General features: G+C 45.1%; 1 long non-coding RNA gene across 1 annotated transcript in view; it reads left to right on the top strand.

The window, feature by feature from the left end:
* The window catches only part of LOC135387608 (uncharacterized), a 358849-nt gene that overhangs the window by 146189 nt on the left and 189566 nt on the right, over nucleotides 1-23094 (top strand). Inside the window, exon 3 of the long non-coding RNA XR_010421233.1 lies at nucleotides 13304-13356. This is a non-coding gene — a long non-coding RNA (uncharacterized LOC135387608). The remainder of the gene's footprint in view (nucleotides 1-13303; nucleotides 13357-23094) is intronic.

The following is a 23094-nucleotide window of genomic DNA, read 5'->3' as shown; positions in this document are numbered from 1 at the left end:
TAGGGCGGCTCAAAGGCTCTCAAGGTGGGGTGGCTGATGGGGTGCCTCAAGGTTTGAATGTAGTACCAATTTCACAGTTTCGCTCCTTTACTTTTGCTGACACCTATCATATGTCCCACCGGAACCACCGGAGGACCACCGGAACGCACAGGCTTCAGTTCCATCTGCATCGCCCCTTCTTGAGGTCGGATGAAAAACTTCCCTAGAACATCCGGTCTTCAGGACCACGACCTACTACTCTTGATATATCCCTAAACATACTGTAGTCCTGCACTGAACTGGATATCCTGGTTAAGGATTAGTTACGACAGTGGTCGCTAGAAACGATATTTCATGTTATTTGGGAGAACGAATGACATCATTGATCTACTGTTTGCTATGCACGCGCAACCCCGAAAAATCAATTAACAACGAATAATGTGAACTAATTCAATGTCATTCATAGCGGAGGCAGAGCGAACTACTAGCTTGGAAGCTCAGAAGAAGATAGGTCGGAAGATCCGCGTACGTCCAGGTCTCTATTTGTAATATTAGGTCGTGTCTAGGGTATCCTATCGCCGCCGATATGAACTCATGTAGGTGCATACCACTTCCCCTATATTTAGTGGCCCGAGCTACGCTCAGTGTTGTCACGGTCATTGCCTGAGGGCGAGTTACTGGAAACTCTCCGAAAGGAGTTTCGCGTACAAAACAATCCACCCGCCGCATGCGCAACATTTTACGCGCAACCTGCTTCTGAGAGTACGTGCAGCACGGAGTTTGGAGACGCCCCCTGCCGCTAGAAAATGAAAAGATGATAAATGGGAGATAGTATGCTCCTCTGAAATCCATGCAAACGCCTTCTGTGTTAAGGTACACTTTTATGTTCAACGCCCGTCCTAGGGCGGCCACAACTTATGGCGTCCTCTGCCGTTGACGCATTTCTCGTTTATCATCGTCCATTGAACTTCATTGCAGAGAACGAGCCGCTGGCGCGGAAGATCCGTTGAAATTCCTCTTTTGGTCTTTCATGAGTACACCATTCGTGTAATGACGCTCCGAAAGTATTGTAGTTATGTAGGAAAAGATAAAACTACAAAGAAGTTGACAACAACTAATCTTTGTCTGCCATTTTTTGTTCAGATTTGTAACACCACGACACTTGTGGTTTATTTTCGCATCCCACTGTAAGTTAGAGTACCACCTACAACGGTTTATTTTTCTATCGTAGTTATGAGATACAAACAATGGGGTACACTTCCGCTTCGGACTCTGAGGTCAGAGAAGGGGGCCATCTTTTTCCAATTGGTTCTTCTAAGCACGTGGTCTCTCGCGCAACCGCTGCCGGCTGGAACCAACAGACCGAAATGCCTGCCGTGAGCTGACAGCTGCATGAGGTTCGGTTTTCGTACTACCAATTCTCTAGGCGCTGTAATGTTTAATGTAAGCCCATGTGGATTTTTGTTTTGCAGGTATTTACTACTATTACTACTACTACTACTACTGCTACTACTACTACTCGATCATAATTCGGTAATATGAAACCGGTGCTCGAGCGAATTTGTGTTTGTTCACCAATACCTCTAAGGCAGTGGTTCTCAACCATTATTGCTTCATGCACTCCTTTTGCCATTCATCAAAGCGTCCCCTGCCCACATATTAACTCCAAAGCAATAGATACATGCGCAAAAGATTGAGGTAAAAAGGTCTGGAGGTAAAAAGGATTGAGGCTTTTAAAGGTTCACCTCTGTAAAACCTTCGTTGCAAGTTCATATTGGAACGAATAACTGCGCTCTACCTGCATATATCCGACATATACAGGGTGTGTGCAGAAAAACATGACCCGCATTTAGGCACATGGCTTGTTGCCTACCTAACTAACGAACTTCCGGTGGCGCACGATGGCGCATTTATGCGTGCGAAATCTGCAGAAAAATTGTGGAAGCCATACTCAGCTTAAAAAATAAACGGAACAACCAAAACGTCGGCTTCAGTGCATCAGAATAGGACAACATGGTGGACAACAGGGTGTATATGAAAGGGCAACATGGTGAACGTAGGAGAGTTGTGTTCAAGTACCGCTAGGGGAGCTATCGGCGCCTAAATCGAAACGATGTCCCACATGGATGCTCATCGGCAGTACCCCTAGCGGTGCCTGCACATAACTCTCGTGAGACCGAAATTCACTACCATGCACTGTCATGACCGCCCTATTCTAATGCATGGAAGCTCATGTTTTCGCGCTCTGTCTATTTTTTTACACTGAGTATGGCTTCAAGGATTTTTTTTGTAGCTTTCGCACGCATAAATTCACCGTCGTGTGCCACCGGAAGTTCCTCGGCTAAGTAGACAACGAGTTATATGTAAAAATGCGGGTCATGTTTTTCTGCACACACCCTGTACTTTGGGGCAAGTGTCAAAAGCCTTTTAAGTCCCCCCAGTAACTTGAGTCTCTGACGCATCGAAGTTTTAGTCGCCGCAACAATCCATGTTCTACCTCGGGCCATGTTCTACCTCGGGCCATGTTTTACCTCTTCTAGCCAAAAGACACGAGCCCGACTTACACTTCTACTGAACACAGTACTCCAGGATTTCCTGAAACCCTTTCCGTGTTCTTTTCATATCATTCACACAAAAAATGGCATTCAAGTGAAACTTATTTCGCTGTAATTTACGAAAAGCTCCATCCTTCCCGCCCTTCCAGCCCAACTTTTCTAAATTACTGCAATTTTCGAAAAAGCAGTTACCCCACCACATTCAACACAAAAAGCTTTCATCAGACCCTCGATACCTCCAGCGTCTCCCTTTCGTCTCCGTACCCTGCTGCAAGTCTCCTCCACAAAGACGTCGATGGAGTGGGGCGCGTTCGCTCGGTTTTCTCGCCCACATCCATTCATATCCTCTACTAGTATACAAGAAAAAAAAATGGGGGGGGGGGACGGAAATAACGGCATTGAATTTAAACCGTGAAAGGTTTTGCGGCATACTTCTTCACACTCCAAACTACCACAGAAGCTTCCCTTTAAGATGGATGAAAGGTCTTTGTAGCCGTCGATGCTTTTCACCCATCTGCAAACTACCATAGTGGTTTCACCTACGCTTTGAAGAGGACTAACTCTTTGCCTAGCGTTTCTAAATTGAAAAGAAAGCCATATCCGCATAACCGGGAGCTCTATTTTGTAAAAACATGGGGTGAGATCTTTCAGGGATACCACACTGAAAGTTTCTGAATGTTGATCGCATATTAGGTCATGATTAACGGGCAGATTCGGCTTTTAAGAGCTCGAAGTAGAAAATATCGCGAGCAACGTTAAATTGTACGGCCCACCAAAAGTGATTATGCAGCGTCCCTTGGTGAGGAACATTTTCTTTTTCTCGTCGTGTGAAAAGAGCAGTCTCTCGAGTTTGAGTGAATGGGTTGGTTTTGTGGGTGAGTGAGAGCGTATGGCGTACGCCATTTTTATTCTGAAACTATGCAATTGATCCCACATGACGGCGCGGCGCTGCTCGCCTTTGTTCCGAAAAATATATTACCACCACGACCATCACCGGCGTTCTTTAATTTCAAGCCCATCGCATACTTATTCACAACTGTACCGTGTGGACAGAGAGTTAACGTTCCCCCTGGCGCGACTAAATCATGCTTTGAGTCATTTTTACCCAATGCCTCTATAATAGAATCATCTTTTCAGCGACATTTAATCCATTACCAATACTTCACAGCTCAAAAAAGCATTGTGTGACCACTCTCATTTGTCACAGCACTCGTAATATAAATATATTTTATTTTCTAGCGTGCCTGGATATACCGTGTATACAAGGTTTTGTATAACTTTTCTTCTCCCTCACTGCTCTCTGATATCGTTTATCGATGATATGATATTGTTTATCGAAAGAAAGACAAAGAAAAAAAAGAAGAACGCGAGAGCTGTCTGCCTGCCGAGACGGGCTTTGGGGGTAACAGAAATATATGAAGAAATACGTTGCTTGCTTGACGTCTTCATTTCCCCTGCCTTCAGTAAAAGAATAGTTTCAAAACAAACGGAGTTTCTTTTTCTTTTCTCTTTTGTTTTTTTGTTTTTTTTTCTGGAGAAGGCGGAGATCCGGCCGCAATGCTGACAGCCGTCGTAGTTAGTTTTGTAATTAGTCTTCGGTTACGAAGCAGTTTGGCTCTTAATTACATTCGATTTTACTGTTTGCTGTACTAGTCTGCAGCATAATCACCCGTTCTTTCACCTCACCACATATAGGTGCACACACATGTAATGCCAGTTCATTCTCAAACCACTCCGTACGGGGGGCGTGGGGGGGGGATATGTTTAATGGCTGAAAGAAACTCTATAGACTGTGGACGCAGCTCTCACATTTCGGAGCGAGAAATCACTTGCGTTGTTTCAAGCCACATATTCCATACCTGGCGCGGAAATGCAGTCACTTCGTTGAACAATTGCGCGCCGTTGCAGTCGTTATCGGGCGGCTGAACACAACTTCAATTTGCTGATGAGTTCCGAACGATTTTCTCTCCAGCCGCAGAACCTAAAGGGGAGAAATCGGATCTTCAGCAGTGGAAATTATCTTTCCTTCCCTGTTACACGATGTTCCGAGGGATCGCCTCTCTTTTTTTTTTTGCTCTTTGTTTTTCTTACGAGCACTACATGTGATGTCCTTCTTGCTGTCCTCTCTCCATCTGTCCACATCTGTACGCCGCTCATAGCCACAGTTGCTTCGTGGCGCTAACACGGAATCAAAAAAAAAAACACATGTGATGTACCATGTACAATATACATGTACTACGTGTTTGTGTTGTCTTTGTTACTGTATATATGTCCGTGCTTACTGCGTCCGTGTATGAGATTGTGAAGCCTCACCGTTTTCTTTTTTCTTTTCGTTCTCTTTCCTTTTCTGTTTCGTTTTCTTTCCTGTTTTTTCGTTTTCTTTATTTTTCATTCTCTTTCCTTTTTTTTCGTTTTCTTTCCTTTTTGGTTTCTTTCCTTTTTTCGTTTTCTTTCTATCTTTCCATTCCTTTTCCTTTTTTTTTCGTCCCTTTTTATGAAAGGAATAGCAAGTCGGTCTTTGCCTGACTAACCTTTCCTTGCTTTTTTTTTCTCAATAAACATATCCCCCCCCCCCCTCGAGGCTGAGGTATAAGTGGACATGTATAGGAGATATAAGAGGGTAAATGTAAATGGAGGTAAATGATTTGAAACTGAAGTAGTGGAAGATAATTAAGAGTAAGAGGCAGGAGTAATTGAAGGTAATTAGGGATAATTAAAGGCATTTAAAGCAAGACAGTTGTGTTTAAAGGTAATGAATGGAGGTTATATGTAATTAAGAGACAGATCAAATGAAATTAAGGATAACCGAAGGTAACCGCAGGATACCGGGAGGAATTAAAGGTAATTAACGTCAGTTAAGGGGAATTGAGAGTAATTAAGGGAAGCGAACGTAATTAAAGAGAATTATATGAAATTCAAGATTATCTCAGGTAGCCTGCCGTTACATTTGGCAATTAAAGGGTAATTACAGTATAATTGAAAGTAATTGAGGCTAAATTGAGGCTTAATTAAATGGACTTGCATATAGTAATTGAAAGTGTCGAACCGGAAGTCAAATATGGACCGGAGGTGGACAAAAGGAAGTCGGGTCTACCGGAAGTTGGGTTTTGTGCATACCCGGATGTCAAGTATGGACCGGAAAAGGGGCTTAATGCTAACGCATTTCTCTCGCATTTACTGATTTTTCCACTGATTTTTTTCTTGGTCACGAGTAACATTTACCAACTAGCACAGTTCCCTACCTTTGTACACGTTTTCTTTCGTATTGGTCGAGACCGATGTACAGCTCTGGTCAACCTTAATAGTAACACTGGAAGAAATCCGGTCTCATTTCCCCGACACTGGGGGGAATGTTAAGTGAACAAAATCCTTGCGTTAAACTAACAGAATAATTTTTATTCAATTAAGACTTCCTGGTGTCCCCAAGGGTTTCTGTAATCGCGCTCGGGAACGAGACCACATTTTTTTCCAGTGTTATTATTAAGGTTGACCGGAGCTGTACAGGACGTGTACCTTCACAAGTTGATAAACCACGTGCACGATTTTCTTCCCCCTTTTTTACTGTTCCTCTCGTTCACTTTTACTACGTTTCCCTCCTCCACCATTAATCTCAAACCTATCTAAGCTGTCCTTGGCGATGATGCATTACACAAGCATCGTTTCATGAACCCTTTCTTCCGACCGTAATGTGTTCGAGAACCCTATAAGGTTAGTCCTGTTCAACGTTCATGCGTAGTCCTTACGAAACACAATATCTAAAACTATCATTGTGTACTTTAAAATGATAGGCTCCGTTTATCTACGAAACCGCGTTTGAGTCTAATATAATACAGCAAAATACAGATCAGATGCGTAGGGTCTTTTGAAAGGGGGTATATATCACATGTGAGCACAGTTACGCTTCACTGTACAAATAATGTGAAAGATCGGGAAAGAAGTATCATATATCACAATCAGTTACAACAATCATTGAAATCAATATTCACTACGTTTGTGCAACTACAAGCTTCGGGAAAAGTTGGACAGAAATTGAGACACATCGTCGTTTAGACCCGATCGATGAGAAGCGTCGTTGACGTTCAGCATACCGGTCTAGTACAATTGCTGCACAAATCATTTCGCGGTCTTTTTTGGACAAGTGGAAAGCGTCGAGGAAGAATCAGTGGTGGTCCCAAAGCGGGTCGGAGGGGTTGCACCCCCAAAAGAAACAAATATATATATATATAAGTACAGAAAAGGTAAAGAAGGGATTCAGAAGCCTTGAGGGAGAGTCAAGGCTTCTGAATCCCTTCTTTACCTTTTCTGTACTTATATACTTACGTGTTCATCCGTACCCCCTGAATCATCAGCATATATATATATGTATATACAGGGTGTCTTTTTTTTAAGCAATACAGATTTTTCATTAAAAAACTATAAGGGCTATACACATCCTGTTTTCATTTCCATCATCTCTGAGCCGGCGGACGTTCTTGGCCAAATGTTGCTCGCCCGTCAAAAGACTAATTACTTAAAAATCGTTTATTCACTTTTTAATTATAAGAGATACGAAGTTGTCCCAATGAGAACATATGTTCCTTTCGGTGACCTGATATCGTAGCCGTTTTCAGAACAAAAATCAGTTCGGTAGATCGTCCGCAAAAAAATCGTGAAGGAACACCATTTTGTTCTTGATTTTGTTCAATGCGCATCTTCGGAGACCCGTCTTTCCTTCACCCCCAATGTGAGAGGGGGAAAGAACACACTGGTCGCCTCTTGCGTCCTGGAAAAAGATTAACAGAAAATGCAGCCCAAGATAAGGGCAGTTCCGATAGCGTCGCACGATACATGTGTTTTTGTTTTCTTTCCGCAAGTTAAAGCTCATCTTCGATGCATGAGGCTCCTTCACCATCTCACGTTGGGGGTGAAGGAAAGACGCGTCTCGGAAAATGCGCAATGAAGAAAAAAAAAAGAAAGAAAAAATGGTGTTCCTTCACGAATTTTTTGCGGACGATCTACCGAACGGATTTTTGTTCTGAAAACGGCTACGATATCGGGTCATCGAAAGGAACAGATGTTCTCATTGGGACAACTTCGTAGCTTTTATAATTAAAAAGTTAATTAACGACCTTTAGGTAATTAGTGATTTGACGGTTGAGTAACATGTGGCCAAGAGCGTCCGCCGGCCCAGAGACGTGAAAACACCATGTCTATAACCCTTATAGTTGTTTAATGAAAAATCTGTATCGCCTAAAACAAAACACCCTGTGTATAAATAAAAAAACAAGGTTCGAACTCGTCGCACCCCCCCCCCCTTTGCTGAAAGATCTGATAAGATACGTAGATAAGCACGAACGACAAGCGCTTAGTGGATATTGCACTAGGTATACATAAGTGCACTGACTGTAACCGTGGCTCGTAGTCAACTTGGAACCGTTTGAACCGTGGCAGTGGAAGCGTTGGTCTGTGCAGCATTGAAGGAAGGTCAGTGTCCACGTCAAGTTAAGGAACTTGATTGTACAGCTGTCTTAATGCTGTGTGCTATTGAACTTCTCGCAGTGCTGCGCTGTGAACGTTTTCTATCTTTTTTGTTGTTTATTTTAGCGCAAAATGCACATTTAACAAAAAAACACGAGACCAAGTGTGTAGACCTGTTTAAGAACCCCTTTCTTTCAGTCTGGGCTCATTCGGCTTTGCGAACTGAAGTCAAAAGTGTGCAGCGTTGTTAAACGTTCTGCACCTGCGCCCTCACTAAGGCGTTGTCAAGGCGCTCTGAAAGCGTGAGTCTGACAAAATCCAGTAGGGGCAGCCGGAAGTTTCGATACGTTATTTTTTCTCTACAGTACCAAAGGGATAGCAGAAGGGCTTTCCAGCAATAGTTTGTATACGTATTCTGCACCCATTTCCTGCAGTTGCGCAAACCTCACTGGCGAATGGCAGACAGGACCATTGTGAGAGGCCTCTGGGGTCGTCGTCTGCTTCCTCTCGTCTGCAGAGTTGTCTCGTTGAAATGTATTTTCCCTTTGTGTAGGAATTGTTGCGCGACATGCGTCTTTGGCGGTTTTATATTATCCGTGAGACTTGTGCTTTTGCCACGTGCAGGCTTTTGAAGCAACGTCGGCGAGCCATCTTTCGAAATTGATTTGTTTTATTTATCAAACGCCTTTTTATTTATTTCGTGCCCAGGAAAGGCCGCAAGACTCTACCGTGCTCCCCTAGCGGCTCCCGCGGGAAACGCCTGCGAAATGTACTGTCGCTTCTGCTTACAGCTAGGTACCAGCCAGAAAAGTGTGAGGGAACTAGTTGAGTTTCATATTTGAATTTCATTTGAGTTGAGTTTGAGTTTCATATCTGGACCGCGTGGCTCGAAAAACTATCCGATCCAAAAACTCTCCGAACCGAAATACGGATCCAACTTTTTCCGTGCATCATCACCGCATGGCACCAATCTACAGGCCGAAAACTCCTGACCTTGGGGCACATCGCCTTTCAACCATCCAGCTCAATGAGATAATCCCTGTATTCATGGGTTTACAAGTCGAGCACACGGCAACAGTCGACCCGATTGCTACGTCACTGTTGCTATGGTTCTCCTTCCGGCTAAATAGCCGTTGGATGCTTGCTACTTTTTCGGTTGGCGTCACTTCCCATTTCGGAGGAGAAATCTCGCTTGGCCAGATCGGGCCGAATGGGGCCCCGAATTCTATTCTCCGAAAAAAGTTCGGTTCCGAAAGAATTCGAACGCTTTTCGGGCCATGCGGTTCATGCTTTAGGCGCAGACTTGTGCGTAACGCGTTACTAGTAACTGCGTTACTTGTAATCAATTACTCTTTTGAGTAATTTTTTGAGCAATCAGTTACTTTACTGTCAAAGTAATTTTTCGAATAATCGATTACTTTTCTGAGTAATCGATTACTCAGTAACTGATTACTTTTCCGGCAGAGATTAACCTATCTCTCAGATGCTCTGCACTAAGTCAAGCCCCTCATGCGGTCAGCCTTTCTTGGGCCGTTCTAGAATAGCAAGAGGAGGTCATTGTGTTGACTTTCTGGAATTTCAGGGTCGCTCTCCCTAATCTCTTCCTACACAAGTGTGGTCGTACCCGAAGGTGGTACCTAGTGGTACCTGAAGCTTTGGAGTCATGAGCTTTGGAGTGGAGTGTGTCATGGGGAAGTTCCACGCAATGCTCTTCCACAATCGGGTCAACGTCTTCACGGGCGATAAATACAGTAGACCTACAGATCTACTTGTCCTACACGTTTTTGTTGTTCCTGTTATTTCGGCTGTTACGCTGTTGAACCTCTTTTTTGTTTCTTTCTTTCTTTTCTGAGGCATACAAAGACGGGTATAACTTGCGTGATAGCAAAGTAACGACCGGAATAACGCGTTACTTTTCTGCTCGTTACTCAATTACGTTTGGGGTCGAGTAATTGGTAACGGTAATCAATTACTTTGTCCGTAGAAGTAACGGTAACGGTAATCAATTACTTTTTTCGAGTAACGGGCACAAGTCTGTTTAGGCGTATACGAACTATGCGCTAGTGTGCCGACGTGCGACCATCGTAGGCCCGCAAAAGAGTTTGAGTTTGATTATAGAAAAACTATTAAAACTATTAAACGACCGCGCCTTCTGTGTGTGGTCGATACATCATTATTACTCGCAGAGAGGCAATTTGCTACCTCTGGTTACAATTCGTAATCCAAGGTTTGCGGCATGCAGCGAAATAACCTTCGCGTCACACTACATCTGACAAGTTTGAAGACGCGACAAAGTCATGATGTGCGCCAGAGATGGTGATGGTGATGTCATAAAGACAAAAATGGGGATGTGAGTTTCGACGAAGTCGAACTGGCTACCAAAGTGCGCTTACACGGTACGGGGCCAGTACATCCAACGAGCTGTTACATCCATCGTGTCGTTACATCCATCGATGGACGTAATGGCTCGATGGATGTAACAGCTCGTTGGATGTAATAGCACGGTATGGATGTAACGACGCGTTGGACGTAACAGCATGATAGATGTAATGACACAATGGATGTAACGACACGATGGATGTAGTGGCACGGAATCCGCTTACACACAGAAAGTACAAATAGGTGAGCGAGTTAAAATGATGGAGTTCAGAGACGGCATACCAGTACTCGTGTTGCATACTGTAAAACCCCGAGACTAGGGAGCACGAAAGGACAGACACAACACGAAGTCTTTACATTGTGAGTTGTAACGTAATACTATTGGCGTAATACTTCAGTTCAGTTGTATTATGCGTTAAAATAACTATTCTCCTGAACACACCCGTAGCTTCATTACAGTACATGAAATAGATCTACTACCTACATCATGGTACTGTAAAACGTGTAATACCTTGTGCCAGACGGCCAAGTATTACTAGTAAAATTTAAAGCGAAGCGAATTTTCATGTGGCTGAGTGCCTCAAACGACAGGCGCTTCGTTGTCAACGCTGCATAATTATTCCCCCGTTAAAACTGTCTTTACTCAGTACGAAATGATACTGTCCCACTGAGCCCGTTGAAACAGGCTTATTTGCGAACCTTACTACGTAATATACCATGGACGTACTTGTCTTACAATACAGAATATGAGTCCTACTGCCCGTCTCAGACTAATATCGATATTGTTCTCTTTATTTACATCAACAAACTGGATAATAGCTTCCAACCTGGTCGACGTGAACAAATGACCCGTCTCTGAACTTCCCATAGCATCACCTCGTACGAACACCCATTACATTGTATAACGCACGTTCAATAAATGGTCACTGCGTAACCAAGAAGTGAAGTCGGGGGGCCCCCTTCCCGTTATGTGGCACATCATTCATCAAGCGTCTTCTGCGAGGGCTCGACGTCCGGCAATCTTTCTTGGGACGTCTGACAGGGGTAGCTGCAGTCGAAGGGAGCAGCTCTCTGTAGCAATGTAGAAAACAGTTGTGCAAGAAGACAGGTGAAGTTTGGTTGAATCGATGTGAGCAGGAGGATCGGGGATGGTGGCGTTGCGTGACCGCATGAGAAAGGAGAAAGGCGGTGAATAAGTTGGAGTTGGACGGGCTAAAAATAATACGGAGAGGTTGAACTTGTCACCTGACAAGTTCTGCTACCCCGAGAAAACAAAACAAAAAGCAAAACAAAAACAAAGAGAGAGAGAGAGAGAGATGACTAGGCTAGGCTGTACGGCGCAGTGTTCACGGGCACATGACCGTTAGAGGACCGCGCCACACAGGAACCAGGGCGTCACGTACAGATGAACTAGCACTGCGCATCAAGAGAACAACTTGAGATGAAGCCTACGAGAGCCTTGAATGCGGCGTCTCTCTGGTTGGCGTCCCACGTCCCCAAGACCCCAAGACGGGGAATAAGGAACGCGTTACCTCGTGAGATTAGTGCGACAAGGACAACAGATTCATTTTGCATACTTCAGTGCATGGGCTCTCTCATTCGGCACACCGTACTCAAGGTTCTTCGCATCGAACCATGTGTTCAAGCTACATGTACGACACCACCGAAATACTCGCATCCTCTGCCGGGTTCGAGTCCGTAACCTTGGCACCTATCAGCGGGCGGACACATTTCCAACCGATCTGTTTATTTGTAATGATAATTTATGCCCAAATGGCGCCTCGGGTGATTAGTGCGGCTCCTCATTCAGCGAGGTCAAAGAGATCACCCCGTTCATACAAAGACAACTCATACCAGGACGAAACATACGGGGGCAAGTCGTACCGGGACAACTGATGCCGAGATAGCGCATACCAGGACAATTCATACCATGCAAACTCGTACCGCACTCAACAGATACCGCGTTCAACCTGTACCTGTCAGAAGTAATTTCAATTCAAGTCGCCCCGAGAAACGTCCTTTCAGAAAAAAATTGCCGCAGAGTGCGACTTATACTGAAGAAAAGTGTACGGCTCCCACAAATAACATTTACGGAAGCGCATGCACTGACGGCCCGTTAAAACGGGTTCCGGAAAAAATGGCCCGGGAAGAAATGGTCCCGCGTCCGGAGTTTCTCTTGCTTGCGACATAACCAGTTCAAAGAGAGCGCAGCATGTTGGTTAGTTTATTATTAGGTTATTTATATATTCAGGTTAGTCTCAGTTCCCCGTTGGCAGTTTCCCGCGCGCGACTGGAATGGGACAATTTTTTCCACTCTTGCCGTCGGGACCATTTTTTCCGGGTCTGGGGGTGTAGGAAAAAATGGCCCCTGAAAAAATGGTCCCCACAACTCAGTTGGTAGCGTGTTTGCCTACTTATCTGAAAAGGTTCGAACCCGGCAACTTGGTGGCAGTTGCTTTGACGCGCCGTCTTCCGCGATGGACGATAAATACGGTGTGCCGTTTGCTGAGCTTCCTGTGCACGTTAAGAGAATCCTCGGGTGGGCAAAAATTAACTAACAAAGCAACCACTGTGGCGTCACTCATGAGCACGGTTGTCTCGCGATATAAAGCCAAAAATTATTATTATTATACACTACAATTATTATATCTTGTAGCGTTGCTTTTGTGATATTTTTAAAGAAACCGATATTTTGATTTTTCCTATCATTTGGTTCCCTAGTGTCTTACGACATATGTGTTGGTATGTGCTGTGTCGGCATGTGTTGTCCTAGTAAACCAGGCTTTATCTGACCTATTGTAGTGGGACTGTATCTGCTGCATCTTTGTTCATTCTGGTTTGTTTTCCCTAAACTGTAAGTCGGTCATTATGAAATATCACTAACTATGTACCGTATGCGACAGTAATCGAGACTGCTTTTGTGGTGTTTGCAGGTATACACTGGACAAAGCCGACTGTGCTGCACGACACGCAGGATCTACTCTAGGTAGGCCAACGTAGCTTAGCTCCTCGGTCTAGTTTAAAAGAGAATGAAAGGACAATACGTTCAACAAAGTTAAAAATTGTACTGCTTGGTGCATCTTAAAAGTACCTGGGCTTTTAGCGCTTTTTATTAAATGACAACTATGGGTCTTGTGGAGAGGGCCAGCAACTCCCATTCACTAAACTATTACAAGTACATATAATGATTAGTATAACGACCGATAAAGACGAGGGATATTGTAAGCCTGTAAGAGAGGGGGTCGTTTTTTTTTTAAATACATTCAGCAAGTTTAGTGTCATACTGGAGGCTTAAATGTTACGCAGATTAATGACCTTCACGGAGCGCGAAATTGAAATTCAGTTCAGTAATCGACTGCTGTACTACTTTATTGAAATATTCCGCACGGTGACCCTACCTTTCATGAGCAACCGCGTAAGAGCGGTTCTTTTAGTTTCGCTTTGAAGTCGGAGTGTCGTTTGTACTTTAAACTTCGTTTCTAATAGGATATGTTTATATAAAAACGGTAGGCTGCTATTATGGTTTCTCCTCGGACTTTGTTAGATACGCTGATTGATTGATTTTTGATTTTTTTTTTGATTGATTTAAATACGCTAAATGGTATAGAGCGCACCGTTCTGCATCGTTTAATGTTAGCGCCGCCGTTTATCTGTGCAGTTGTCATAGAGAATGAATATAATTAATAAACTTGTCAGTAGAATATGTTCGTTATTCGTAGCAACCATTTTAGCGTACTATAGCGTTTTAGTCCGAACGGCTGTGTTATAGGGAGCTAAAATCAAGTCCAGTTTAATTGGTACGGTATGTTTTGGAGCGCTTTTGAAAAAAGAAATACTATAGTTCGTTAGAAATATATTTCGAGAAGGCACCAGCAGTTGGGTTCGAACTCATAACCTCTGATTGGCCGGTCAGAGATGTTGTCAATTACAAATAATAATAATTGAGGGTTACGTCGCGAGACAACTGAGCAATTACAAATTGTACAAACTGTAATGGGTAGCACCTCTGACCAGCAATCAAAGGGTGTGGGTTTGAATCTCATTCTTGGTGCTTGTTTTTCCTGCTGTCATCATTCGACTTCCTTACGTCACACGAGGATCGTGTCAACACCACCTAGATAGATGAAGCATGCGCATTGCCTCCACTCCCTCTTTCAATTAAGAGCCAGAATTCCTCTGCTAGTGCTATACACCGTTCTGCGAGTTCAAGAACCCGCAAATGATTGCAACTCACCTGGAACTCGCAGACCTAAATAATATTCAGACAAAAAGTGCAAGACGCTTTCCAGAATATCAATTTTGAGAAAGATTGAGACCGTTTTCCGCTTTATTTCCAAGTTTTCCCATTTAGTACGCGGGGACGTTCAATCGCAGCTAGCAGACGACAGTGGTTCTTCTCCATGGCCACGACCGCTGAAAGCACGTTCGTGATTGGCTACGGCCGTTGAAAACACGATCCTCATTGGCTGAATCTAGGTGGTGTTGATCGTATCCGCCGTCCGCGACTGGTTTCTGCGACTGTTTTGGTAAATTTAATTACGCAGTGACAGTGCACCGCAGAGCGAAAATCTTTTGCATGGTGTCTCCGGATGGGCAGCTTGACGAATCAGACAGGGATTTGAGTCATGCTGAATGTCACCTCGTGGCTCCTTCGAGCAGACAGCTGGAATGCGACGCAAGAAAAGACATCCGAGCGAGAGAAAACGAGCTCTCTTCGCCTGCTTTCGAATGCGCATAACATTATTGCACTCTGTTGCATAACTCAGCTGTGCAACGTTATGCCAAGAGAAGAGAGTATGCAAGGAGACATAGTAATATGCTGACGATATAGGAATATTATCATTAATGTCACGGGCTACATGGAAGGTAGGATAAGGTAAGGTATAATAAGAAAAAATATGGAGATTTTGGCTCATACAGCCAAGGGGCTATACGTAATACGTTATGGAAGAAAGCGTTAACATGACATGTTGAGGAACAGCGGAATAGTGCTGTTATAGAGGATTCTCATTGCTTACAAAAGTTCTGTTTTTTTACCGGTCTTCAGTGAGCTTGTTTCATTGCTCTACCCTGTCTTTCGGTGACAGAGAATATGTTGCACGGTGGAGTGGATGATATGCAGCGGAACGCACATATATTGTTATTTTATTTTATTTATTTATATATTTTCCATTTGAGATACATTACATGTACTGACACACATATGCACATAAATACAAAGATATCGTTAAGGCACCACTACGCAGAAGAAAAAAAAAAAAACATCGTTATTTTCTTTCATTCGTTTCAATCAACTCCACTCAAGGACTTACAATGCACGCTTCCACGAATTTTCGAAAGCACCGGCGAAACTTCGTAGTTTCGGACTGTTGGACAGTAGGTGACGTCATCGAGACTTGGCGTCTCTGTAGCAACAGCGGGAGCGTATCCGCTTTTCATCCAACGTTGGAAGCGCGGAAGAAGGAGTAGGAGGAGCGAGCATAGGTGGAATTGGAAGCCAACCCTGTGACGAGGTGTGATCGTAGAGCGTGTCGAGACGGGGCGAGGTGGTCACCAAACCAACGCCACCAAGACACAGAAGGCTCATGGCGAATCGTTTCCGTATATACGGCCGCTGAGAGCAACGTCGTGATTGGCGAACTCTTAATGGTTACGTCACGTCGCTCCAATGATCAGGCTTTGTCTCTAGGAGGTGTTGCTCAAAGTGGCGTGTGCGGAGCCTCCTCATTGGCGTTCTCAGGTAACGTGACACTCACAGGGCTTCGACAGAGCTAAAACTCACTCCCCTTTCCCGACGCGTTTCCTTCCTCTCGAATACCCGTAGTACGGCTCTATTTCTTCTTTCCTCCATTGTTGCCAGTACAGTCTCAGAAAAAGGGTGAATCAGTTCAACCTTTTAAGAGGTAATATTTGTCGCATATGTTGTGCCTAAAAGGTTGCAAAGTTCTACCTGCTACATCACTCTCTGCCTCTAATGATATGATTGTCACTTCTGATTCGGTGAGGGAGGGGGGCGTACGCCTTTTTGCTGCAATTTCGATATATGATAATTGCTTTTACCAGCCTTTTACACCCTTTAACAGACGCTATGTTGATCTATGTGGTAACTATAGAAGTTACCACCTTTTCACACCCTTTTTTTTTCTTAGCGTGATAGCTACAGGGAGCAGACGGTCACGGAAATCGGCCTTTGGGGAGCATTGTTGCCAGACGCCTTGGAAGATTGGGCAACCTTTGACGTCATACATATCCAAACTGCAAATTATTTTTACGGTACTTCCGCTTCACATACAGAAACTATATTTTCTGTGAATACAGTGTGAGACACATGAGTTGCGATGGCGTAAGCTCGGTAAGATCCTGAGGACATGAGATTTATTCCATGGTGGCAGTTAAAGCAGCAGACAGAAAATTTATGTTGGCAACGTAGTTTGACAGCGTATTGCTTGTAAACCCTGCACAAAACATTATACATGTGACAGGGAACGCTAAACTTGACGCTCTCGTTTTCCTAAATTCATCACTTGCTATCGAAATTCTATTTTCTCCCTAAGGCTATTTTTTCCCTAAGGTGAAAGGGTTCGGACGACCACGAATATGTGTAGCTGAAACGAAAAATGAACAGACTACGAAGGGGTACGGGAAGTATGAAAAAAGGGAAATAATTTATTTACATTTAAGACACTTGAAATGGTAAAAGGGATGTCTACGTTACGGTGGAGGCTCCGCCTTCGTCAGGACAAAAATATGTCAGTGATGCACAGATGCACACTATATATATATACGTTTTTGGGTCGGAATGATCTTGTACATCCCCCTAACCTCAATACCAGACCACGTCAAAGACGAGCAAACATAGCCCGCTCTTTCCAATAAACGAGACCCCGTACCTTCCCACCACGTGATGGTCATGCAACTACAGACGCTCCCTTCCCTCTTTCCTCCGAAATGTCTTTCCTTCTCTGTCCCATGCTATACTCGTAGAGGGCGAATACGCGATTCCCATGCACTCCGGTCAACCCCGGAGGAGCAGAAAAGGGGGTCTATTTTTCTCTCGCAATTCGTCGCGTCGGTAACATCGTACCGACAGTAAAGGCACCGCACGTCACCCGTAAGAAGAAAGAGATAAGTTCGCATTGCATCTCTTCTTCCACTAATGGCCTCTTGCGTGTGTGATTGTCGAGATTTTGACCCGAAAGTACCGTAACGAACGTTATACATTCGACATTTTCGCGTCAGCGATACCGATAGAACCCGGCAGCAACGAACTTCACGCAGTGGCATCCACATTTATTCACATTACACACATTGCTGGAAGTTTTATCGTCCCTCCAATTTGCGAAATAAATGTAAAAGGAAAAAGTCGGCGATTGTATGTAAGGTACGCGGGAGCACATGTGCGTATTGAGTACCAGGTCTCAGAGGATATTGTGCCATCGAGTGCAATTACTGTATACAATCACGCATCAGGTATGGAGTGGTCCATTCCAGCCATTCAACAGTGCTCCCGCCTGTTCGCCTCTCTTATTACGCTTCCAGCTTCTGCGATATTTGTGTTGCCCATCTTCTCGTGGCATTAGGCACGATTGCAGGTCTACGTTAAAGCCCGGTAAGCTCCAATATAGTTAGTTCACGAGTCCACCAGTTCCGGGGAACGCGACAACAAAACAAAATGCACCGATCCAAAAGCAAACCGATGAAGCCACTAGCCGAAAAGAGGTGGCTATTAGGCGCGTTCGTCTGCGCTTCCGACTTACGTGCTTCCGGAATCGCAGCAGCGCCACCTTTCTCGAAAGGCACCTTGCCATTTCCTGTAACTTTGTGTGCCAGACACGCTGGGCGTTTTCCCTCCAAACTTTGGAAGAGAATGCTTCGGAAAGCAACCTTCCTTTGTATTCAGAGTACGGTATGCATTTTGTTCCGCAGAATCCGAAGGGACTTGTTAGCCGCCCCTTGTTTTCGTATCCGGCGGATTCTCGCGTCCTTCTGCTTAGAAGTCGGATCAGAGATGTCGGCAAGCACAACAAGGAATTTTTCTGTACGTGTGTGACATGTTTGATAGACAAAAGGCACCGCAAAGGCACCGTCTGCGGTCGGTAACCGCATGCAACGGCGGTACTCTAGCTTTTCCAATCTTTGCCACCTTCGCTAAAGCGCAATTTCGGATGTTGATTTCATGAAGTTGAAGCCTTGTTCCATCATAAGTTAGGTACACTCTTTTTTTTTTTTTTTTGAATTTATTCAGACATATTACGAACCCACCCCTAGGGGCCAATAAAGGAACACACGCAGTTACGAAGCACAGTGAAAGTAAAACAAGACAATGAAGAGTTCTAGAACAATGTGCCCAAGCGCCTTGTGGTCCCAATGAAGTCGGGAGTCGTCGCTGCGGATGCTCAGAACCCAATGTGTGGTTTTGGGTGTTTGGGAGAGCAAGTATGAATGCCTATCATCCATGATAGCGAAAGACGACGGACAAGGATAATAATAATAATAATTGGGGGTTTACGCCGCGCGACAACTGAGATCATGAGCGACGCCACAGCGGTCGGACTGTGGATTGCTTTTGCCCACCTGAGGGTTCTTTAAGGTGCGATGAAAGCTCATCACACGGCACCCCGTATTTAACGTCTCTCGCGGAAGACGGCGTGTCTAAGCAACTTGTACCCTGCCACCAAGTTGCTGGCGTCCTCGGCCGGGTTCGAACCCGCGAACACGCTACCGACTGAGACGACGGACAAGGAGGGACTCGTCACAATCCCATTCGTCACTGGAAAACTCGTCACAAGAAGACTGGTCACACCGGTCCTCTCGTACGAGGTCCCCTTTCGTCATCGGAACACTGGTTATAAGGTTGACACCGTTTCTGAGGGAATGCGTTAGAGCTTGTTTTACACAAAAAGATTAGTCCAGTGCAAGACCCGCGCTTCCGCGAACCCGGATTTCATCCCGTTAGGACTGACCGGTGAACGCGGGTTCTAAAAAGGCTGCACCCCGGCTACAAGTTTCAGGTCTTCTCTTGGGGCACGGGGAAATCACACAGATTCAACATAGAGCAAGCCGCAATCTTGATCCTGGGATCCTGGGATCCTGGGATCCTGGGCCAACCGGAAGTCGCGCGTACGCTAGAAGGTTAGGTTGATTAGGCTAACGGACGGCGAAGCCGTTGGTTAGGTTGCTGCGCCATGGCAGAAGCCTTGCGGCAGGCGAGATAACCGATATAAAACCGATAGATAGACAAGTACTGAGGAGTCCATTAGTGTTGTAGTGGCCGTAACTGGGACTCACACACACGCTGGAGATCCAACTGAGACCAAACTACTGAAGGTTCTCATGTTGTATAGGCCCGTGCAAGCTCAATAAAACCGCAGTTGTCATTTGTTTTCTTTAACTCGCCTGTCGCGCTATACGGTGCATTGAATAATCCGTACGAATAAACAAAAGTAAATTCGTAGTTCTACAGTCAACATGCACGCGGTGACCCGAGTGTTCATTGTGGCGATTATTCCGGCGTGACGACAGTTCTTCATACGAGATACCCTGGGACGAGTCGGCCGCCTTGACGAGTTCACCTATGACCAGTTGGCTTGTGACGGCCGGGCTTGTGACGAAGACGGGTAGAAAGGATTAGGTATGACGCCATAAAGGTTCATGCGAATAGTGGGTCAACAACCCCCTGGGCTGTTGACCCACAAGAAGAAAAACATAAGGTGCCCAGAAGAAGAAGAGTCTCTGTTCGAAATATCGAAGGCTCTCGTCCTGAGGCAATAGACGATTTTACAAAGATGCGCGCGCCACCAAGCGCGCGTCGCAAAGCAGCACGGGAACTTTGAGCGACACTGCTCCGTCGTCTGCTTGGGTTATGGTTTACCCCGACTGACGCTGCTGCTGCGCTCACGGGAATGTTGTTGTTCTTCTTCTACCTCCGCCTCTGTCCGTCTCGTAATGCTCCAAGGCGCTCTAAGTTCCCATGAGCCCTTGCGTGCCACAGGTGGCGCTTGCTTTTGTAAAAAGATCTATTCCTTCCTACGGGCTTGTGACGAGTTCTCCTAGACCCATTTTACTGCGTCAGTGCTTAAACGCGCTTCAAAGTGAACAGGCCCCGCGATGTTGCGAGATGTTTTGAGACAGCAAGCGTTGTGGAAAAGAACTAGACGGACTCCAAATGTTCCAAAAGCGGGATTCATCACGAGCATAAAAAAGGGGTATACACCGACTTGACGAAACAATACAAAACAACTTATTGCAGACGTTTCGTCCCCTATGCGGGAGTCATTATCTGTGTCTGCCCAAGGCAGACACTGATGGCCAAAGGCTTTTTATACACGTTATTAGTTTCCTACTGCTTTGCTTTAAAACAAAATCTGATAGCTTCTGTAGGCAAACCGCACTTGAAGAGATGTTCAAGTGCCCGTTCAACAGTACCGTTCCAAATTATTTTTCAAATCGTTAAACTATTCATCTTCGAAGAGAAAGCAGTCATGTTCCAGACATTGAAACGAGCCGCAGTTTCGCAGACTGCACATTATTCCCAGTTTTACTTTCCGTTTTAGGCGATCATGGTTTATGGGGCGATATTTTATGGCCTCGTGTCGTTACTAACAGTTAAAAAAGGGCTTTCGAAGGCTTAGTTTTAGAGAGAATATAAAATTTCTTGAGGAAGAAATCGGCCGGTTTCCTGCAAAGCACTTCTCGTTACACAAAGAAGAATAACTTAGTTTGCTTGGAATGGTCAATATCCAAGCTTTGCTTATACGTATCCGTAGTATGGGCGGTCACGTTGTCGTCGTTTCCTGCATTATATGCCGCCCAGTCACTACTTTTTTTCTCATTTTGCCTTCTCTTTCTTTTTTCTCCTCTTCATCAGAGTGCGTTAGTATTTTAGTAGCAATTTTTTATTAACAGTTTTTTAGTTATTCTACTTATTATTAGTTTATTTATTTGTTTAATCACATCAGCGATGGGACCATCACTGAACCATTACGGTTGTCGGTAATGCGAAATTTCAGCGCAGTTGTTGAGGCTCAGTTATATACGCCACTGTTTTTATTTTCCACACATAGTACTTTCTTCGGGTAGCAGTCCTATCCCAGTTCGTGAAGTCATCGTGAAGTCGTTGTGAAATTGTTGCAAGAGTCGTTGCCCATGTTGGTGAGGTACATGTCCATAGCGCGACTCAGTGCCACGTATACCAACTGTTGCGTATGACTCTTGCCATAGGAGTACATGACTTATTCTTGAGTGCCTCCTTGCGATTTGTCAATGGTGATGGCACTCGCCTGTATACAACGTGTAGCTGGCATCACCTCACGGATATCTTCGTCTTATAATCGATAATGCGCCAGGTGACTGTGCGCCTCGCGATAGGTATCCAGTTTTGCTGAATGTATCTGTTGAGCGCGCGTAACTGAGCTGCGATTGTGCGGCCGCCGCGGTTTCTGTCGCAAGATCGATACCAGCTAGGCTGTGAGGCTAGCCCTATGTGCAACGAGTGTGGCGTACTTGCCAACGTTGAGCACATACTCCTCAGCTGCCGGGCCTATCTCAACGAGAGGCGTGCACTGCAGTCGCAGCTTGCCACCCTTGGCTGCCGCCCCTTCAACTTGTCGACCATCCTCGGCCCTTGGGACACCGCGGCCGACTCCAGGACGGCCTTACGTCACGTGGTTGACTTCTTTGAGGCGACAGGCCTAAAGGACTCACTATGACCCCAGCAGCGCCCTCGGACACTCCCACCACCATGATCACGTCCAGCATCGTCATCGCCACTTCGATCATTCCCGTCATCTCTCATCGTCATCACTTATCATTGTCACCACTCATATTAGACCCCTAGCTATGGGGTAGCGTTCCACTCCTAGAGTGGAAAATCTCCCCACTTCATCATCACAATATATATGTTGTTGTTCTGTCGCAAGTTTGGAGCCAAACTGACCGAACGCGTTCCGGCATCCCAAGCGTGCATTTATTCTTCGTTTTCCTCCTCGCGCCCTCTTCCCTCTGGTCGTACGCTTCCCGGTGGCTTTGCTCCGCTCTGGTAGAAGTGCGAGGGTGCAGGCGAGGTGGTACGTGTTCTATTCCGTGTCTCTGGTTTTATCGTCGTTTTTCCTCACGCTCTCCCGTACTTTCATCCTTCGCTTCGCTCCTTGTCCGCTCTGCCGGTTGCAGCGCTGACGCCGCTCAACGCAGTAACCGACTCCTAAGGCCTGCGCTCTAAAAGTAACATAACGTGCACAGTTAACGCACTACAATGAAATCCGCTAATCTTCCGAAGGGTCCCTGTCGACATGAATTACACTTCACAAACACATTTTCGTTGGCATTCAATCAAGGAGTATCCGTCGACGTGGTGACTACTTTCATTGGCGTAATGTTCGAACTCATTATGATTGGGGGAATACTCTGAAGCGCGTTCGAGAACCATTCAATATTTTTCTCTCAAGTGCACGCTCATTAAGAACTACTTTGGAGCATGCATTTTTGCGTGTCTGTTTTTTAACAGCCGGAGTCTACAATTTTACGACCGCACTTCACACCAAAGTAGAAAGGGTGACTACATTCGTTCAGCAATGCGCAGTCCATGAACTTTCTCCCTGCAATTCACTTCCGCACTAGAAACGTATAGGAGTCGCTTGATTACATTCTGGCCCAGAACCGTTTATAGGGAGAGTTTGGCCATTAGGAGGAGCCTAACTTGAAGCGCGTCATGCAACGTCACGGCTAA

The sequence above is a fragment of the Ornithodoros turicata genome, chromosome 3 (assembly GCF_037126465.1).
Source record: "Ornithodoros turicata isolate Travis chromosome 3, ASM3712646v1, whole genome shotgun sequence".
Classification (NCBI taxonomy): domain Eukaryota; kingdom Metazoa; phylum Arthropoda; class Arachnida; order Ixodida; family Argasidae; genus Ornithodoros; species Ornithodoros turicata.
The sequence above is the reverse complement of the archived record's forward strand: the minus strand, read 5'-3'. Positions and strand labels throughout refer to the sequence as shown.